Source organism: Geotrypetes seraphini, chromosome 5, assembly GCF_902459505.1.
Source record: "Geotrypetes seraphini chromosome 5, aGeoSer1.1, whole genome shotgun sequence".
In the NCBI taxonomy this organism is placed as follows: Eukaryota; Metazoa; Chordata; class Amphibia; order Gymnophiona; family Dermophiidae; genus Geotrypetes; species Geotrypetes seraphini.
The window spans coordinates 24046406-24063988 of NC_047088.1; the positions used below are offsets into that span (position 1 = coordinate 24046406).

The following is a 17583-nucleotide window of genomic DNA, read 5'->3' on the forward strand; positions in this document are numbered from 1 at the left end:
CCTGCCCCCCTCCCCCCCACCCACCCTTGCACACTTGTGGCTGCCACACTGCTAGCTAGGGTATGAGACAGTAACTCCTGCCGCCCTCTCCAGTCCTGTACCAATGCTCCCCTCTCATCCTTCCATGTGCAAACACCGGCTTGGTTTAATCCATCATCGCCCCATTATTGCAGCGACGGCAACGGGGAATAGCGGTTGGGAAACAGAAGCGGACGCCTCTCTCTCTCTCTCTCCCGGGTTTCAGCCGTCTCCTCTCACGCCCCCGCCCCTCCTCTCTTTCCCTCGGTCTGGTTTGAGCTCGCCTGGAGCACCGCTCACCCCTCAGGTTTTGATGCACCCCCCCTCCCTCCTCCTCTTCTTCCCACGCCTCCCCCTCGGTCAGTCGACGCACATGGTATAGTCCGGGAGCTCTTCCTCGGCTGGCGGTTGACAGCACCTGTCTCTCGTGCTGGTGCTAGAAGGGAGTAGGAGCAGCTGCGGGCGGAGGAGGAGGAGGAGGAGAGCGCGAGCCCCGTCTCCGTACTTCTCTCTCTCTCACACGCAGCGCGCGCGCGCTGTCCCAGACTTCCACCCAGCCGGCGAGGCATTGGTCCCTCGCGCGCTAGGGACGGCGCGAGGAGTTGGGTGTGTGTAAACGGAGGAGGGGGGAGGTCGCTCGTTACTCCGAGGAGGCAGCGCTGTGGATTTTATTTCGCCGTGGAGAGGGCGGATTATGGCCAGAGGCGAGCCGGTCGCTGAGCGTCGGCTGCGGCGGCGGCAACAGCAGCAGGACCGGCAGAAGGAGCCAGAGCAGCTGGGGCGTTCCCGCCTGCTGGAACTTCGGCTTTGCTAGGTAGGGGCTTTGGTGGCCGATGCAGGATGGATGCTGAGAGCGCGAGCCGTGTGACTGTGTGTGTGTGAGTGTGCGGGCGCGCGCGTGCCGATGCTAATGGGCTGGACGTGAGGCGGCTGCCTTCTCTGCTCTCGGCATGCACTTAACCGCCGTCTGCCTTTGGTCCCGGGGACACGTTGGAGCCACGGCGCCCGCCCCAGAGCACCGTTGCTTCGGCCGCTTTTTTTTTTTTTTTTAATTTTTTTTTCCTTGTTCTTTTAAAAGGGAAGCGGAGAAGCAGCCCTCCGCGTCGGTTTTCTATCTATTGCCTACTGCTTATTAAGGTGCTCCCTAGCTCTGCTGGAGTGGCTGAGGTGAGGGAGCAGGGGCGCATTCTAACAAGTGGACGGTGCCGGGGGGGGGGATAGGGGGGAGTCTCTTTCACTACGTGGGAACCCCGGGAAAGTCGAGCCGAGGTCAGTCGGTGCCACTTTTCTTTCTGCCTGAAACCCAAATTGTCTCCGAACTATTTGTGGGGATGGAGTTAGGAGTCTCACTGCAGCCTTGGTTTTTGGTGGGGAGATTGGGGGGGGGGGGAGGGAAGGCAGATGTAGCAAAAAAACATATTTAGAGATGTGTATGAAGGCAGTTCTTTGTGGTAACATTACAGTTTGCTTTGAAAGTACTACTTCAGGGATGAATAATATGTCTGGCGCTGGAACTCGCAGGCTTTAGTAGTAGTTTGTTTTTTTTGTTTTTTTTTTCCAATGGAGTTTTGTGCGTTTGCCCTTTGTATTTGCTGTAACATGGACCTGAGCTTCGTGGTGGAAATAATTTATCAGAGAGCTCTGGTCGAATACTTGAGAAGTGGATTCAGCGCAACTTATTGGTACCTACGGCGGAGGGGAGGGGGAGGGGGGGTAAGAGACGCGCATTCTGCGTTGGAGCTCGCTAGTTCTTAGCTCGGGCTTTATAAGGTACTAAAAGCATTAGCGTGCTCTCGGATCTTTTCGATGGCTTGTTATGCCGCTAGTATCGCCGTCTGAGCCGATGCGATTATGACTTTGCACACGGTGGATTTACCGTGAACCCGAATGAGCGAATATTTACCGTTGCCTCGGAAGTTTCTTTTATAGCCTCTGACGCTTATGGAGTGTGACTATGAAATGCTGTCTTTGTGGAAATTGGAATTTTGGGGTGCTGTCGGTAGATCTTAATGAAATCGGGGAAGCAGTTTATGTTAAAAAAAAGTGAAACGTATCCGTACAAAACAGCAGACTAGAGTTTTTGCTTTTTGTTCTTTTCGAATATACCCATTTTTTTTTTTTCTTTTTAAGGTAATGCATGAAAACAGTGTACCACACTATTTATTCTCAGGACCAAGACCATGAGAACTGTAGGCGCTGGGGTTTGTTTATTATTATTTTTTTTTTCCAGCAAGCTTAGCTCTGTTTTGACTGCTTGAGGGGGCAAGGGTACTTCTGAAGTCCATAAGCACAGTGTTAAGAGATTCTAGTTTTATTCCTGAGGCACACACCGATAATGTATTTGCAAATGTTTTCTCCAAATACAGTTTGGGGTAGGTTTGTTTGTTTTTTTAACAATACTTTCAATGTAGGTGATAGACTAAAATTGCCTGCAGGTAGGCACAAGTGTATCTACCTGCTGGACCATACATTTGCATTTCAGAGCTTCTTTGAGTTAATGGAAATACTAGCTGCCCTTGTTAAATAATGGAAGTAATAAGAAAATCAAGAAGACTGCTATGTTAAATGCAAAAATTATTTTATACTTTCTTTAAATCTGTAAATCATAAGGATTTTAACAGTAGTTCTTAAAATATATGAACTATTCTCAGCAAGGGTGCTTCTTATAAATATTAAAAGCCATATTACATTGAAATTTTATTGGTGGCATATAAAAGAAGTCACTATAACATGTAAAATATTTTAATGAGCCTTAAAGTTTGTACAGATTTATATACATTAAAGTTAACTCCTGCTGTTAAACTGGCCATGAATTCTGATAAGAATTTTTGGTGCCATTATTTCAGACCTTAAAGCATGTACTGGACTGTGAAAACAGTGCCAGCATCTAAAACTGAATATTAAGTAGGAGCACTTTTAACATTCCCAACAATTAATCATATCACAGAGAAAATAGTTATCTTTCTTGTTACATTTGAAGATATGGAACATGCAGATGCCTTAAGGGTCCTTAAATTTTCATTTATCTTAGCTTCCCATATCATGAGAATTTTCATTTTGTTCATTCTGTTATTATGATGATCATCGTTTTGAGCAATAGCATTCTTGGGGCTCCTTTTATTCTAAGGCGCACTAATGGATTTAGCGCACGGTAATGAATAGCATGCGCTATATCAGTGTCTCGGAAACATTTCGGAGCCGCAGCCACACTGAACTACTGTGGCTCAAGGGCATCTAGAAATGCGCGGGTGCCGACGCAGTGACATCGCACGCATGCATGATATCATCGCGCCAATGCCCGTGCATGCGCAAAAGACCCCTCCGGATGGGGCCCTGAGCTAGAAGAGGCGTGGAGAGGAGGAGAGGCGCCGGCCGACTGCTCTAGGACGTGCCTCTCGAGAAGCACGTCCTATAGACAACGGCGCCAGGGCCTCTCCTCCCCGGCGTCTCGCAGCACACCCGGAATCTTGCTGCGGCACACAGTTTGCGATACGGTGCGCTATATGCTAAGAAGCTAATTTTATTTTTATGGGCTTAGCATTTAGCGCTCGCTAAATCTATTGGCACGTCTTGGGGTTCCTTTTACTAAGATGCGCTAGCGTTTTTAGCGCACGCACAAGATTAGCGCGCGCTAGCCGAAAAATTACCGACCGCTTAAAATGAGGCAGTAACGGCTAGCGCGCGCTATTCCGTGCATTAAGGCCCTAAAACACCTTTGTAAAAGGAGCCCTTAGTAAAAGGAGCCCAGGGTGCGTACTATTTTGGAAAATCTCTGCACTGTTCTCAGTAGTGTACAGTCTTTCAAAAGAGTGAACAATCTTGACGATACAGGAAAGACCGTCCCAAAAGTATTTATTTTTTCCCTGTTTTGTGCAAAAATAAACAACAACAAGATGACATGGGACATGTCGGTGGTTACGAATGCCCTTGAAAATGTCATTTCAAATGAATGCACGTCCCTAATAAGGATGTGATCAAAACTGTTCACATCCTTTGATATTCACATTTTGTTTATATACTTGTAAATATGGCCACTGGTACTCAGGAGCTGTTATCTCCGCTGTGCCTCTGTTCTACTCTGCATCACACAGACGGCTGCGTTTCCACATCAGGCAAAAGCAAAAAAGCAAAACCCAAACCCATAAATCATAACGATGGATAAAAAAAAGTGAAAGTAAGTGTGCGTGTGTTTTAAACACACCTCTGAAATATCTTGCTCAGTTCAGACTGCATCGGTTAAAATATAATAGAAAATCCATTCACTGTTTGTTTCCAAGGATATTTTAAGATCATACAGTGCATTATCCATAAATATATTTGGTTTGTATAATGTTCATTTGAAAACTAATGTAACTGACATTTACCCCCCGTCTTTTACTAAGGCGCGCTAGTCGATTTAACGTGCGCTAATAGTGCGCGCTAAATGCTAACACGCCCATTATATGAACACGTTGGCATTTAGCGCGTGCTGATCGTTAGCGTGCCTTAGGCCCCCTTTTACTAAACCACGCTAGTGATTTTTAGCGCTAGGAGCTGCGCTGAATGCTGCGCGCTGCTCCCGACGCGCATAGGAACTCTATGAGCGTCAGGAGCAGCACGGGGTGTTCAGTGTGGCTCCCGGTGCTAAAATACTGCTAGCGCGGTTTAATAGAAGGGACTCTTAGTAAAAGGACCTCTTAGCACGCTATGGATGCATTAGCGCGCCTTAGTAAAAGAGAGGGGTTAACAGTTAGCCACGATAAGAATCTACGGATGCAGTTAAAGGGCATAGTTATGGTAGGCCTAGGTGGGCCATGGCCTCTCTTCTTTGGACTCATGCCCTCTCAGTTAGCAGCAGCAGTACAGACTAGTAATATGAGATTGTGGAGAAGGTGCCAAATCCACAGTGTTAACTTTGTGCCCCAGCAAAAACACAGTTCTGACTATGCCGTTGGTGTAATTTGGATGTATGTGAGGCTGTGATAGTGGTTCATTATAGACTCCGGCAGAGAATAATGTCTGACTCCCCTGTAGATTTGCTTTACTGACTGTATTCTTTGGAAAGGAAAGATAGCATTTTTGTATTCCTGGCCAAAGAATGAGAATTGGTTTCATATTTGACAAGCATGATTCTTTTATGTTTCATATGGTACGCCGCTGGTCTACTGCATACCTTTGAAGCAACAGGCAACGATTTATATGATTTGCACTGATTGGATGCACCAAATAAGTATTTATGGTTTGCAATATTAACCACCTTACTTTATGAATACTTCATTGTATAGCAGCCTAACATGTAGGAGTAAATTTTCAAATAGCCTTTGTAGTTGCATTGTATACCAGTGCATTGAGCATTCATATCTTATACAAATTTTCTAAGAGAAAAAAAAGTGTTTAGAAAAATAGCATACATTGTGTGCATTACATCTTCGCATGCTTTGCCATCTGCTCTGTTTGCATCTTTCACCCACCTGCATAAGAGCACAGACATTTGTGAAAAGGCAACGTGCAAATGCTGCTCTCTTTCTTCTTTGACCTAAACATACCCCCTGGGAATGTCTCCTCACAATCCATCTGAAAGTGTACCTATAAAAGGTATTCTCTGCTTCCTTTTACCTGGACTGAATGAAGGTAAACTTTAGACAGATACATTTCACTTGGCTACGTCATTTTGAAAATTGCTGTCACAATGCACACCAATCGCTGGCTTTTACAAAGCTGCGGTAGGGGTTTCTGCTGCGGGCCTGCGAAGTACGACGCTATGACGCTCATAAGAATTCTATGAGCATTGGAACATTTACCTAGCTGGCCCGTGGTAGAAACGTCTACTGCAGCTTTGTAAAAGGAACCTATATTCTTGCATGAAATATAATTAATGTTTAGATGGTTATACGTTTCTGCAGTGCTATCTTCCTATGTTTACGTGGTGTTGGTTTTTAAATGAACACAGGATCTCTTAGGCCCTCTTTTACTAAGGTGTGCTAAGCAAGGTGTGCTAAGCGTTTTAGCACGTGTATATGAATCCATCTGAGCCAGAGTATCTGCTTATACTTAGGCTGTCATTTATTGTTATAAACATGATTCTGTTTGTCTGACCTAATTTGAAATATATGAAATTACAACCAAACATTGCTTACCAGCAGGCTTGGACGAATCATTTTAAGAGAAATGCTCATGAAATTAAAAGTTAAGGACTTACGGATATGTGCTTTTATTACCTGGCCATTTAACTGAGTTTAAAAATGGTCTGATTAATTAGACAGTAACCCTGTCATTCAGAAACATATATTGCCTGAATGTAAGCACCATGTGCATGCTTAAATGTGTACTGCCATCCACTAGCATGAGTGCAAACGTATGCACATAAACGATAGCAACTTGCCATTCTAATTTATAACGCACATGTGCATATGGCTCAGCATATAAATGCAGGACCACATTCATAGGGGAGGGGAATGGGCGGAGCATAGGTAGAGCCAACATTCTATAAATGGCACTTGAAGTTAGTTCCCTAGATTGGCATACCTAGCTCATAATTGGCAAAAATAGAAATTAATTGGGTGGTAGGTGCCAAACCCAAGACACTTACCAGAAAGTGGGCTTGGTTAGGGGAAGATTGTGGGTGGATATTAGACAAGTTTTGCATCTAGGCCCCTAAATTGGACTTAAGTGCCAGTATTTAGGCCAAGAAAACCCTGGCATAAATAGGGGGCACTTAAGATTTTGATGCCTAACAGCAAAACGATATGCGCCATGTCCTCAGCGCCTAATTTGAAGTGCTGTTTATAGGATCAGGTCCTTAGTTTACAGCCCTTCTTATTAAGGACTTTTTCACGGAGATATACAAAAACAGGACCTGTAGAAAATGTATTCCGACACCTCTCGTTAGAACTTTAAATGTGCAGAAATAGTAGCTTCGGCATGCTTTTGAGGGATTTGAGGGTGTCTTGAAGGACATGGGAATGTACAGCTTTCTTCAAGTTTCATATCCCAGCCTGTGATGAATATAAAAAGTGATTATCCTACAATCCCTTTCCAAAGTCAAATCTCTGCATGTTGTTTTGATTAATTTTCATCTAGTATTCCAAGCTGATTAGGGAGCCTAAAAAAAAAAAAAGTTGAGTACTGGCAGGATATTACACTATGAAGGGAGAAATTTTATATATTGTGTGATTTCAGTGGCTAATTGTCCTTTTTATTTTTTATTCAGTGGCTGTATATTAGGGATGTGACTACCGTATATTTTTTAACAAACACAGTTTTAGTAATAGGGAAAAATTAATACAGTATGGGGTTAAGTATCTTAGAAGTGTGTACATGTGGATTTGGGATACTCAGGTACTTGGTTTCTCTCTCACTATCTCTTACCTTCCAACCCAACCTTCGACGTTGCTTGTACTTCTGTTAAAAAACTCTGTTAAAGCGTTCCCTCTCTCCCTTCTTCGTTGCTTGTAACTTTGACAAAATTTTGTAAATCCGTGTGTCATCGAGGATCTTAATTAACTGATGTGAACCGCCTAGAACTTCTTGGGTATGGCGGTATACAAGAATAAATTATTATTATTATTATTATTATTATTATGTGTCTGTATGTGTGTGGGTAGGAAGAGGGAGTGTTAAGAGAATGTGTATGCCTGTGGAGGGGTGGGATGCATGGCTGTTTATGTTCTGTGTGATGGGCAGGTGTGTGTAAATGGGGAGCGTGTGTATGTGGGCTCTGTATAGGGATGTAGGGACAGATCTGTGTGTGTGTGAGGGTGTTGTATATGTCTTGGAGATTTTGAGAATATTTTTTTAAAGTCTTTTTGATGCCATCTTTTGTCAGCTGCGTCAGTTAATTTTCCCTTGTCTCTGTGTCTGCCAGTGTTGCTCCTGGTGAAACTACTAGAATGATGGTGGGGGTGGGGGTGGGGGGGGACATCTGGTCAACATTCTGCAGCCTCTATTTCCAATGGAAATCATTTGGAAGCTTGGTTCTCCAGAATTATCGACCTGATGTTTCTAGTTTTCACCCATCTGAGATATTCGCACGTCTTTTCTTTAATGCCTGATCTGGAGCGTTGTTGTTCCTGTGATCAAACAGATGGATAGACAGACGGACATTGATCACTTTTACGTAATTCTTTCCAATCTTCTGTGTGCTGGAAAGCAAAAAAAAAAAAAAGATGTGTGGCTGTTTCATGTTTGCCTGTTTTTTTTACAGTCATTAACGAGAGATCTTCAAAAAGTGTCTTCACTTTTATTTATTTTTTTAAAAACACTTTATTAACCCCCCCCCGTTTCACTAAGGTGCGCAAAGCGTTTTAGCGCACATGTAGCATGCGCGAAATGCTAACGTGTCCATAGACTAACATGCACGTGTTAGTGTTTAGTAGTTAGCGCGTGCTAAAAAGCATAGCGCATCTTAGCAAAAGGAGCCTTAAATATCATCTCAAAAACAAATCACATCACTTTTCCACATAATCGCCCTGTTTTGCGATACATTTTTCCCTTCTATAACACGCTTTCTTACTACTTCTCCCGCCTCAACCATTTCCAGCGAAAATATGAAAGTGCAGAAACTTTTTTTTTTTTTTTTTTTAGAACCCTCATATTTCATTATATGGTTTTGGGGTAATTTATTTTATATGTTAAAGATGGTTTCTCCTTATAAAGAATAGGGGGCCTTTTTACAAAGGCGCGGAAACTGATTTAGCTAATCAATTTAGTGTGCACTAATGATTAGCGCTCTAAATAAGGCGTCTATAGAATATAATGGGTGATTTAGCATGCGCTAAATCAGTTAGCACGCCTTAGTAAAATGACACCTGGGTAAGCAAGCCTTAAGACCACTTGCTAATATCGCAATGTGCTCAGACTCCCTGGAATTGCAACTAAACTATAAAACATAAAAAAGAAGGTGGCTAATATTCAGCATTTTCATTCAAGTGCCCATGGCATTTAAATTAATATATATATATTCAGTGCTGCTATGCTTACAGTCGGTGGCACTGAAATATACATTGGCTGCTGACTGCTATTTCCCCCTAGCCATTTAGTTAGGGCTGTTTATTTAGGAGGCCTAAACATATGGGGAGAATTCAATCAAGGTCACCCATGGTTAGGCGCGGATATGATGTGTGCTAAACATGAATTCTATAAGGGCAGTTCTGTATTCAACTAGCGTTTTTATAGAATTCTAGCTTGAGTCTACACTTTCACGCCTAACTATAGGCTCGGAATTAATGCCAGCTCAACGGCTGGTGTAAATGTTTATGCTTAACGACTCAGGTGCAGAAATGCAAGTATTCCATAACCCTGCACCTAAATGCTGTGCACGCCCATAACCTGTCCATATCCATATCTTGACCATGTCCCCTTCAGAGTTATGTGCCATACAAATTAGGCATGCTGATTTATAAAAGAGGGGCAAGAGTCAGATATTCTTCGGCAACTGATTTGTACAATTTTTCCCACTTAACTGATCCCTAGAGCCACGATTGTTGGTTTTAAATAAACTTTGCCTGCATCTTGTACATTTGTCTGCAGTTTTTTTTCTTGTCTTTGTTTCATTGCATCTTCACTGCAGATCTGTTGGATTTGTTCTTTGGGTGAATATATACAAGACCCTTTCCACCTTCTCTGCTGCTTTGTCTCAGTTACAGGAATAATAATATTAACGGTTTATATACCGCAGGACTGTGAAATTCTATGCGGTTTACAATGATTAAAAATAGTACAAATTGAGTGGAACTGACAAGTTAAAATTAGTGAATTTGTTACATACAAACAGACCACCTGGCACAGATTATGGGACCCAACACGGTCTGTGTTTCGATTAACACGTCTTCATCAGGGGTCCCATGAACCGGTGGTATCAAAGGACATGTAACAAATTTGTTTTCGGTTGTTTTCAGCAGTGTGGCATAGTGGTTAAAGCTACAGCCTCAGCACCTGGGGTTGGGGGTTCAAACCCACGCTGCTCCTTGTGACCCTGGGCAAGTCACTTAATCCCCCCATTGCCCCAGGTACATGAGAGAGATTGTGAGCTCGCCGGGACAGACAGGGAAAAATACTTGAGTACCTGAATAAATTAATGTAAATCAGGGGTGTCCAACCTGCGGCTCGAGGGAAGCATGCAGCCCCTTGAAGTATTTTGTGTGGCCCTGGTCGAGGACGATGCATTGTTTTCCTCTGCTGCCCCCTGGTGTTTACCATCTTGCCGGCTCCCTCCTCTGTCTTGCTGCAGCATGTACGCGTTTGTGCGTCCCCAGAAATATTTTTTTTGGTCAATGCGGCCCAGAGAAGCGAAAAGGTTGGACACCCCTGATGTAAACCGTTCTGAGCTCCCCTGGGAGAACGGTATAAAAAATTGAATAAATAAATAAATATGTTTACAGACACAGCATTCTGATCAGGCAAATTTGTTTCGTGTCCTCCGATACCGGCTCATGGGACCCCAGATGAAGACATGTTGATCGAAACACAGACCGTGTTGGGTCCCATAATCTGTGCCAAGGGGTCTTTTTGTACGCAACAAATTGTTGGTTTTAAATAAACTTTGCCTGTATCTTGTACGTTCGTCTGCAGTTTTTTCTTGTCCTTGTATGTATTCAAAACAATTGTAGCTTTATTGATACAGTACAGGAACTCTCAGTATAAAAAAAAAAATACAAATCATGTGTTGGCCTCTTAGGCCTTCCTCGGGAGTCTTGCTTGATGTGCACTTGCATTATTAAAGCACTCGCTTAATTTACTTGATGAGCATCAACGTCTAGACTTTTGGCCAATGAGGCTGAAACACGATTTGTGTCGAGTCGTTTTTGTCTCAGCTTGTTTCTCCTGTGGAGGATTTAGTTCTTTCAGATAGTAGCTGACAGTTAGCACTTGTTAACGCCAATTATTGATAGCACTAATTCAACCAATTAGTTTACAAGCACATATGATAACCATGCATAAATTTGAATCCCTAACTTTGGGTGACCTTTACAGAAATCTAGAGATTTGGGATAATTCTATAAAGTTGCATACCGATTTTGGTGTTCCATTGGCCACATGCCCATTCTCACTTCTATGAATCGACCTTGGTGCCAAGATTACAATATATAATGTTAGCACAAGCCACTATTGGCATGCCAAAAATGTAACATGCAATCACTTACACCTGCTATAGCGTGATGTAACTGTTGACATGTTAGTGAGTAATGGCACTCAAAATATCCAAAAAAATGTATATAGGATGTAATCCATGAATATATATTAAATAATGCAAATAAATCACACAATTCAACCAATGTGAAGTGTTCAGAGCAGTGGCGTAGTGAAGATGAGAGGCACCCGGGGCAGTGATGCCCCTCCTCCACCCTCTTCTCCACCCCACCCTACATGCTCCTTCCCTGCCCTCCCCCCACTGCCGCACACATGTGCCACTTCCCTTCCCCTGCACCTCTGTAATATTTCTGGCGCGAGTAGCAACTTCCATGCTTTTGTGCATTTGTGTTTATTTATACCCTGCCTTTCCCAAGGCGGGTCACAACAGAGTACATACACAAACAGAATCACATACAGCACAACAAATCGAACATGAATAAAACATAATAGTGATAATGTAAAGCCTCCTAAAATTACAAAGAAGCTACCAGCGCCTCGCATCGAAAAACTGTAAATCGAGTCCTCGTAGTTCAGGGATCTCAAAATCCCTCCTTGAGGGCCGCAATCCAGTCGGGTTTTCAGGATTTCCCCAATGAATATGCACTGAAAGCAGTGTAGGCACATAGATCTCATGCATATTCACTGGGGAAATCCTGAAAACCCGACTGGATTGCGGCCCTCAAGGAGGGACCTTGAGGTCCCTGTATCATAGTTCATGTTACAAAAGAGGTGCTCCTTTAACATTTTCTTAAAATTACTCAAACGTGTTTGCTGTCGTAAATATCCCGAGGACCCCCCACATGAAAATATCCTAGCTGTAGACACAGCTGGCCGCAGCTGTTTCACTGTCTGAATGTGTGGGTCGGAATATGTTGTGCCTGCATGGGGCTCTCCCTCTGATGTCACTTCCTAGGTGCGGGTCCAGCAAGTGACATCAGAAGAAGAGCCGATGCAGGCGTAACCGTCGTTTGGGGGTTGCTGTTCATGCCAGGAACGTTACAGAGGCACGGGGGAAGGGAAGCGGAGTGCGTGGGGGAGGGGGGAGAGGAGGACTGTTGCTGTACCCCTACCAAGACGTCACCCAGGGCGGACCGCTGCCCCCTGCCCTTACTACGCGACAGGTTCAGAGCTCAGATCTCCTTGCAAACAAGTCGCTGAAGAGATTATTAGGGTACCATCATCACACTAATATGTCCCCATCCATGAATATATGTCAATAGAATAAAGCTGGAGCAAGGCACTTGCCCCTCTCTTTTACTAAGGTGCGCTATGCTTTTTAGTGCGCGATAAATAGCGCGCATTAAACACTAATGTGTGCATGTTATCCTATGGACGCGTTGGCGGTTAGTGCATGCGTTGATGTAGCGTGCGCTAATACGCTTAGTGCACCTGTGTAAAAGAGGACCTTTAATCTGTGTAGATGCAGGCACCGAAACGCTGCTTTGATAATAGATTTTCAAATTCTAGCTGGGGCACGTCGGTTCCACTCCTTTTGAGTCCAGAGTTAGATTTTGTGCCTGCTGATAGGGAAAGTACTCAGAGTACCTGTATACTTTTCACTATATTATAAAACTCTTTAATATCTGTGGAGGAAAGGCAGTATATCAAATATAGATAACCAATTGCACCAAAGTATAAGTGTGTATGGTTCTAAATATCTATAAGTAGCTGAGTTGCATGGCTATTTGCAAATTAATCCCAAGGGATTTTAATTATTGACCGCTAGGCTTGCTGCTAATCTGCGGCACAGATTTGAATAGAATTGGACAGGCTTTTCGGTGTTAATTTGACGAGGAGGAAAGGAAATGGGACAAACACACAGACTCAAATGATTCTTAAGGTCGGTGTCTCTCTCTATGAAACCGGACACAGAATTCAATGCATTGGAATTCATTTTGGAAAATATCAGTTTGTGTCCTGTAGATACAATGGCACTTTCAACTGAGATCCAAAAGTACTTCAGCTATCACAATTAACTATACAGATTGTTTTAATTCCACTTGCCTAAGCTGTCGGTTGATAAGTAGTCAACGGTAGCAGGAAATTACATTTTAATGGTGCTCATCTCTAGCTTGCAAAATTTTTGTGGCTGATTGAAACTTATCAAATTTGAATTTGCTTATCAACATGTACATATGTACAGAATAAAACTTAATACTGAGTACTGGAAGCAATTGTTTATATAAATAAAAACAGTTTTGTTTTATAATGGTGATAACTCTGAGAGATATTCATTAATGCATAGTTTCCATGTAGATTTTAAGTACCAGTTATATTGCTAGTTTGAGTGTTGCAGTGTATAGGCAACAGAGACAGTACACCATATAGCTGGGCATAATAAATATAGATTTAATCCTGTTTTTTTTTTTAACCAATATTGTGGAGCAAAACTTCCTCAAATATAATACAATTATGGAGTAAAAAAAAAATAGGAATTTATTGAATGCAATCCTTGTGACAAGTGCTGTATTGATTTTTTGATCAGTCACTTTAACAGTATTGATGATTTCTTACTTGAGAGCATAGATGCATGATGGATTTTTTTTAATGCAAAACGTTCTGGTTGTCAGGAAATGACTCATGAGATTCAACTGTCATGCATATAAATTACTACTTTGAAATATTATATAACAGTGCTATTTTACTCTTAATTCTTATGCAATTTCATCTTAAGGAAAAAAAAAAATATATCGCTATCCAAGTTTATTATAGGCCAAAGAGAATTGGAGAAGTCCATTCCTTTGTTTAGTGTGAGTTCTCTTAAGTATGCATTAACCCACTATCCCCCCAATTCTCTAAATGGTACTGAAAATTGTGCATGCCCAATTTGTGTGTGCAATCGAATAAGGAGCCAATTCGTGCCGATAATTGGGCTTGAACAACAAATTATCAGTGCTAATTGAAAATAATTAAAAGGCATATTTTGCATGCCTGGACCTGCCCATAAATTTTATGCCCAGCCTGAAAAAAGAGGATGCAGCCGTGGGAGGATCATGGGTCGATTGGGATTTTCCTTAGATTTATACGTGCTGTTATAGAATAAGGGGTGTTCTGTGTCAGATTTAGGTGCAAGGATTTACGCCAGGGTTTAGTTGGTATAAATGGTTGTGTCTAAAGTTTGGCGCAGTTCCCAGTGCCAAGCATTTTTCTGTAAATGGTGCCTAACTTTGAGTGTCGCTTAAATAAAATAAGTTAACATAGAAAAGACAGTTGGCTAGTCCCCTCCTCCCCAACCCCACCATCAGAAACTTGATGGGAAGAACACAAAAGGATATAAATAAACCAAGGGCTGAAGCCCAGAAAACTAGACTCTGAGGAAGATAATACTTCAAAGATAAACATAAAACAAGATACACATCTCCCTCGTTATTTGCGGGGGATAGGGGCAGAGCCGGACCGCGAATATCCGGCTCTGACCCACCCCCTCCTCCCTCCCGCCTTTCCCCGGCATCCCAGCCTTACCTGGTGGTCTAGCAGATTTTCGGGGCAGGAGTGATCTTCCTACGCTCCTGCCCTGTGCAAATCGCCAACAGGAAATGTGGGGACTACGACTCTCGAGATTAAGACGGGAACTCCCCACAGCCATTTCCTATTGGCAATCTACACGGGGCAGGAGCGTAGGAAGATCACCACCAGGTAAGGCCGGGATGCCGGGGGAAAGGCAAAAATATGGGTTTGTTTTTTTCCCCCCAAAAAAATCGCGATTAAGTGAAATCGCGAGTGCGGAAACCACGAATGGGGAGGGGGAAGTGTACAGATACATGCACATAGACTATGTTTAGTTGAATAAGCCAAATTCCTTAGGAGGTCTGTAAATATAGTGTACTTAGGGCTCCTTTTTACTAAGCTGCGCTAGCGGTTTTAACGCACGCTTAGCGCGTGCTACATTGCCGTGCGCTACACACTATCACCTCCATAGAGCTGGCGTTAATATTTTCCACGTAGCGCGCTAACCTTCAGCGCAGCTTAGTAAAAGGAGCCCTTAGTTGGAATAGTAAACCTAATATTAGATGTGAATACAGGTAGGACAATTGATTTGGTATGAGCATATGCGTATAGATAGGACGATTGATGTACTGGTAACATAAGTAGGATGATTGATTATGCCATAATTATGTCGGTCTAATAGCTATGGGCTCCTTTTACAAAGGTGCATTAGGGCCTTAACGCTGGAATAACGCGCGCTAGACCTTAACGTCAGTATTGAGCTGGCATTAGTTCTAGAAGTGTAGCGCAGGATTAGCGTGTGCTAAAAACCGCTAGCGCACCTTAGTAAAAGGAGCCCTATGTATTGTAACACTGCTACAGAAGCCCCTGTAACTCTGTATAGAGCCCATGTATTGTAACATCTTTTATAGAAGCTCACGCAAACCTCTCCGAATTTGACTCCCCGGAACAGAAGCTCACAATAAACTATATCTGTAGATGCATTAACTTGGAGGCCTGGGACCTCCTAACCACAAACCTCCAAACCAACCCTTCCCCACTATACAGAATATCCTCACTCTTTTAGATTATCATTGCACAATTAACAGTAAAATACCAGGCCACAGCTTTGTGAACATAATCATAAATTGTTGCAATAAATCAATTTCCACATCCAAGATATAAGTCTACAAATTATTGGTTAAGTACTTCACCATGACAAGCTGAGCTGCAGACACCACCAAATACATTCCCTCGCTGGTAAGTTACATTTCACGCTCCACCATAATTGGCTAGGGCTTAAAGGAGGAGGTATGGACCTCCATGTCCATTTCACTGGGTCTCATGGCCCCCAACTTGAGAGATGATTTTCCAGCAATAACTTGTATTTCCCTAGCAACAGCAGCAGATGAATCCAGAGACCAATGGGATAGCTCACATCTACCAGCAGGCGGAGATAGAGAAACTGATTAACAGGTGGTCCTATTGGCTGGCACTCCTCCTGTTTATCTAGTATTCTCTATCTCCCAGCAGGAAAAGGTCGCTCTTCAACTAGCTCCTGAATTCTGGCTGTGGCTGGAACTTTATTTTCTCCTGTTGAGGTTTCTCTTCAGTGAGACTGCCATTCTGTTTCTCCTGTTGAGGTTTCTCTTCAGTGTGCTGGCAATGCTATTTCTCCTGTTGAGATTTTCTCTTCAGTGAGGCTGAACGGTGCCGGCTTTAGGGGTTACACCTGGGCCTCCCCAGGTCCCTGCCTCACCCTCCCTCCATTGCTAGAGGGTCTGACTGGGTCTCAATTTTTTTCTTCTTTCCCTTCTCTGTAAAAAAAAAAAAAAAAAGACCACAGTTGCTACATTCTGCCATGCTTTTGCTGCAAACTGGCTTCAACTGGCCCTAACAACTAGCTTGTGAGTATGTCTGGCTTTTACAGTTGTTTGAACTTCAGGTTCTGTTTGGGAGTCTTAGTACTGTGGGTTTGGTCATCGTACATTTAAGGCATGGATATTTTATTGAGGCTAAGTTTTATGACTAGAAATCCGTGGAGGGAGCCAGGACTTCCCGCCCTTTGCATGCATGCGCTTGGTTTCCTTGTTGGTTACAGCGCGGCAGTAGCGGTGCGATTTCTTGCTCGCACTTGTTCTCATTGTTGGGTTCAGTGCAGCAGTAGTCCTGTTTATTCCAGGCACAGTATTTGTAGAATCTCTGGATTGGCGGCGCCATCCTTACTATGCGGATTTGATGAGTCTATCGACAGCCGGACTAAGAAGTTTCCTGGTATCTCCGGCTTTGCTTGCCTAGGGTCCGATCAACATGGATATTTGTACTACTTTAGTATTACGACCTAGTTTTTTGAAAAATCTTGGTTGACGTGTAAGGGTTATGCGAAGCAGGTTGTTTCTTCTCTTATCCAGGTGCTACAGACGTCTTCTCCTGTGGCTTCTGCTTCCTTTTGGAGGTTTTTCCTTTCTTGGGTGCTTCTTAACGTTTGAACCACTCCAGAGTTCCTTTTTGGCACAAGTGTATTGCCGAGGGCTTAGCTTTCAATTCCCTTCAGCTTCTAGTGCCATTCTTGACTTGTTACAAGGGCTAGGTATATTGCTCTTCGCTTACTTCTCAGCTTCATGTAGTTCAGTTCCTAAAGAGAGTGCGGTATATTCATGCGCCTCTTAGAAAGCCCGGTTTGGAGTACAATCTTCACGTACTTCTTCTCAGTTTACCGAAGGCTTCATTTCATCCTTGTCTTTTGGGACTCTAAAGGGCTGTGCCGTTGAACATGGGATTTCTTGTGGCCATGGCTTCAGCTCTGCAGTTTTCTATGTTGCAGGCATTGTTTAACGGGGATTCCTATTTCTGATTTCCGAAATATGGGGTATCAGTTCGGATGGTACCACTATTTCTTTCTAGGGGGGTGTCATCCTTTCTTTTATGTCATGCTCGCTTTTCCTTCCTTCTTCCTGGGAGGAGAAATTGGGAGCAGTGCTTTTATTCACTGCATTTTTTGATACGTATGTAGCGTTCTCCGCGAGCTCG

At 43.2% G+C, this 17583-nt stretch overlaps 1 long non-coding RNA gene across 1 annotated transcript in view; it reads left to right on the forward strand.

Moving 5' to 3' along the window:
• Positions 1-408: 408 nt before the first annotated feature.
• The window catches only part of LOC117360556, a 100159-nt gene continuing 82984 nt past the window's right edge, over positions 409-17583 (forward strand). The window contains exon 1 of the long non-coding RNA XR_004539448.1: positions 409-832. This is a non-coding gene — a long non-coding RNA (uncharacterized LOC117360556). The remainder of the gene's footprint in view (positions 833-17583) is intronic.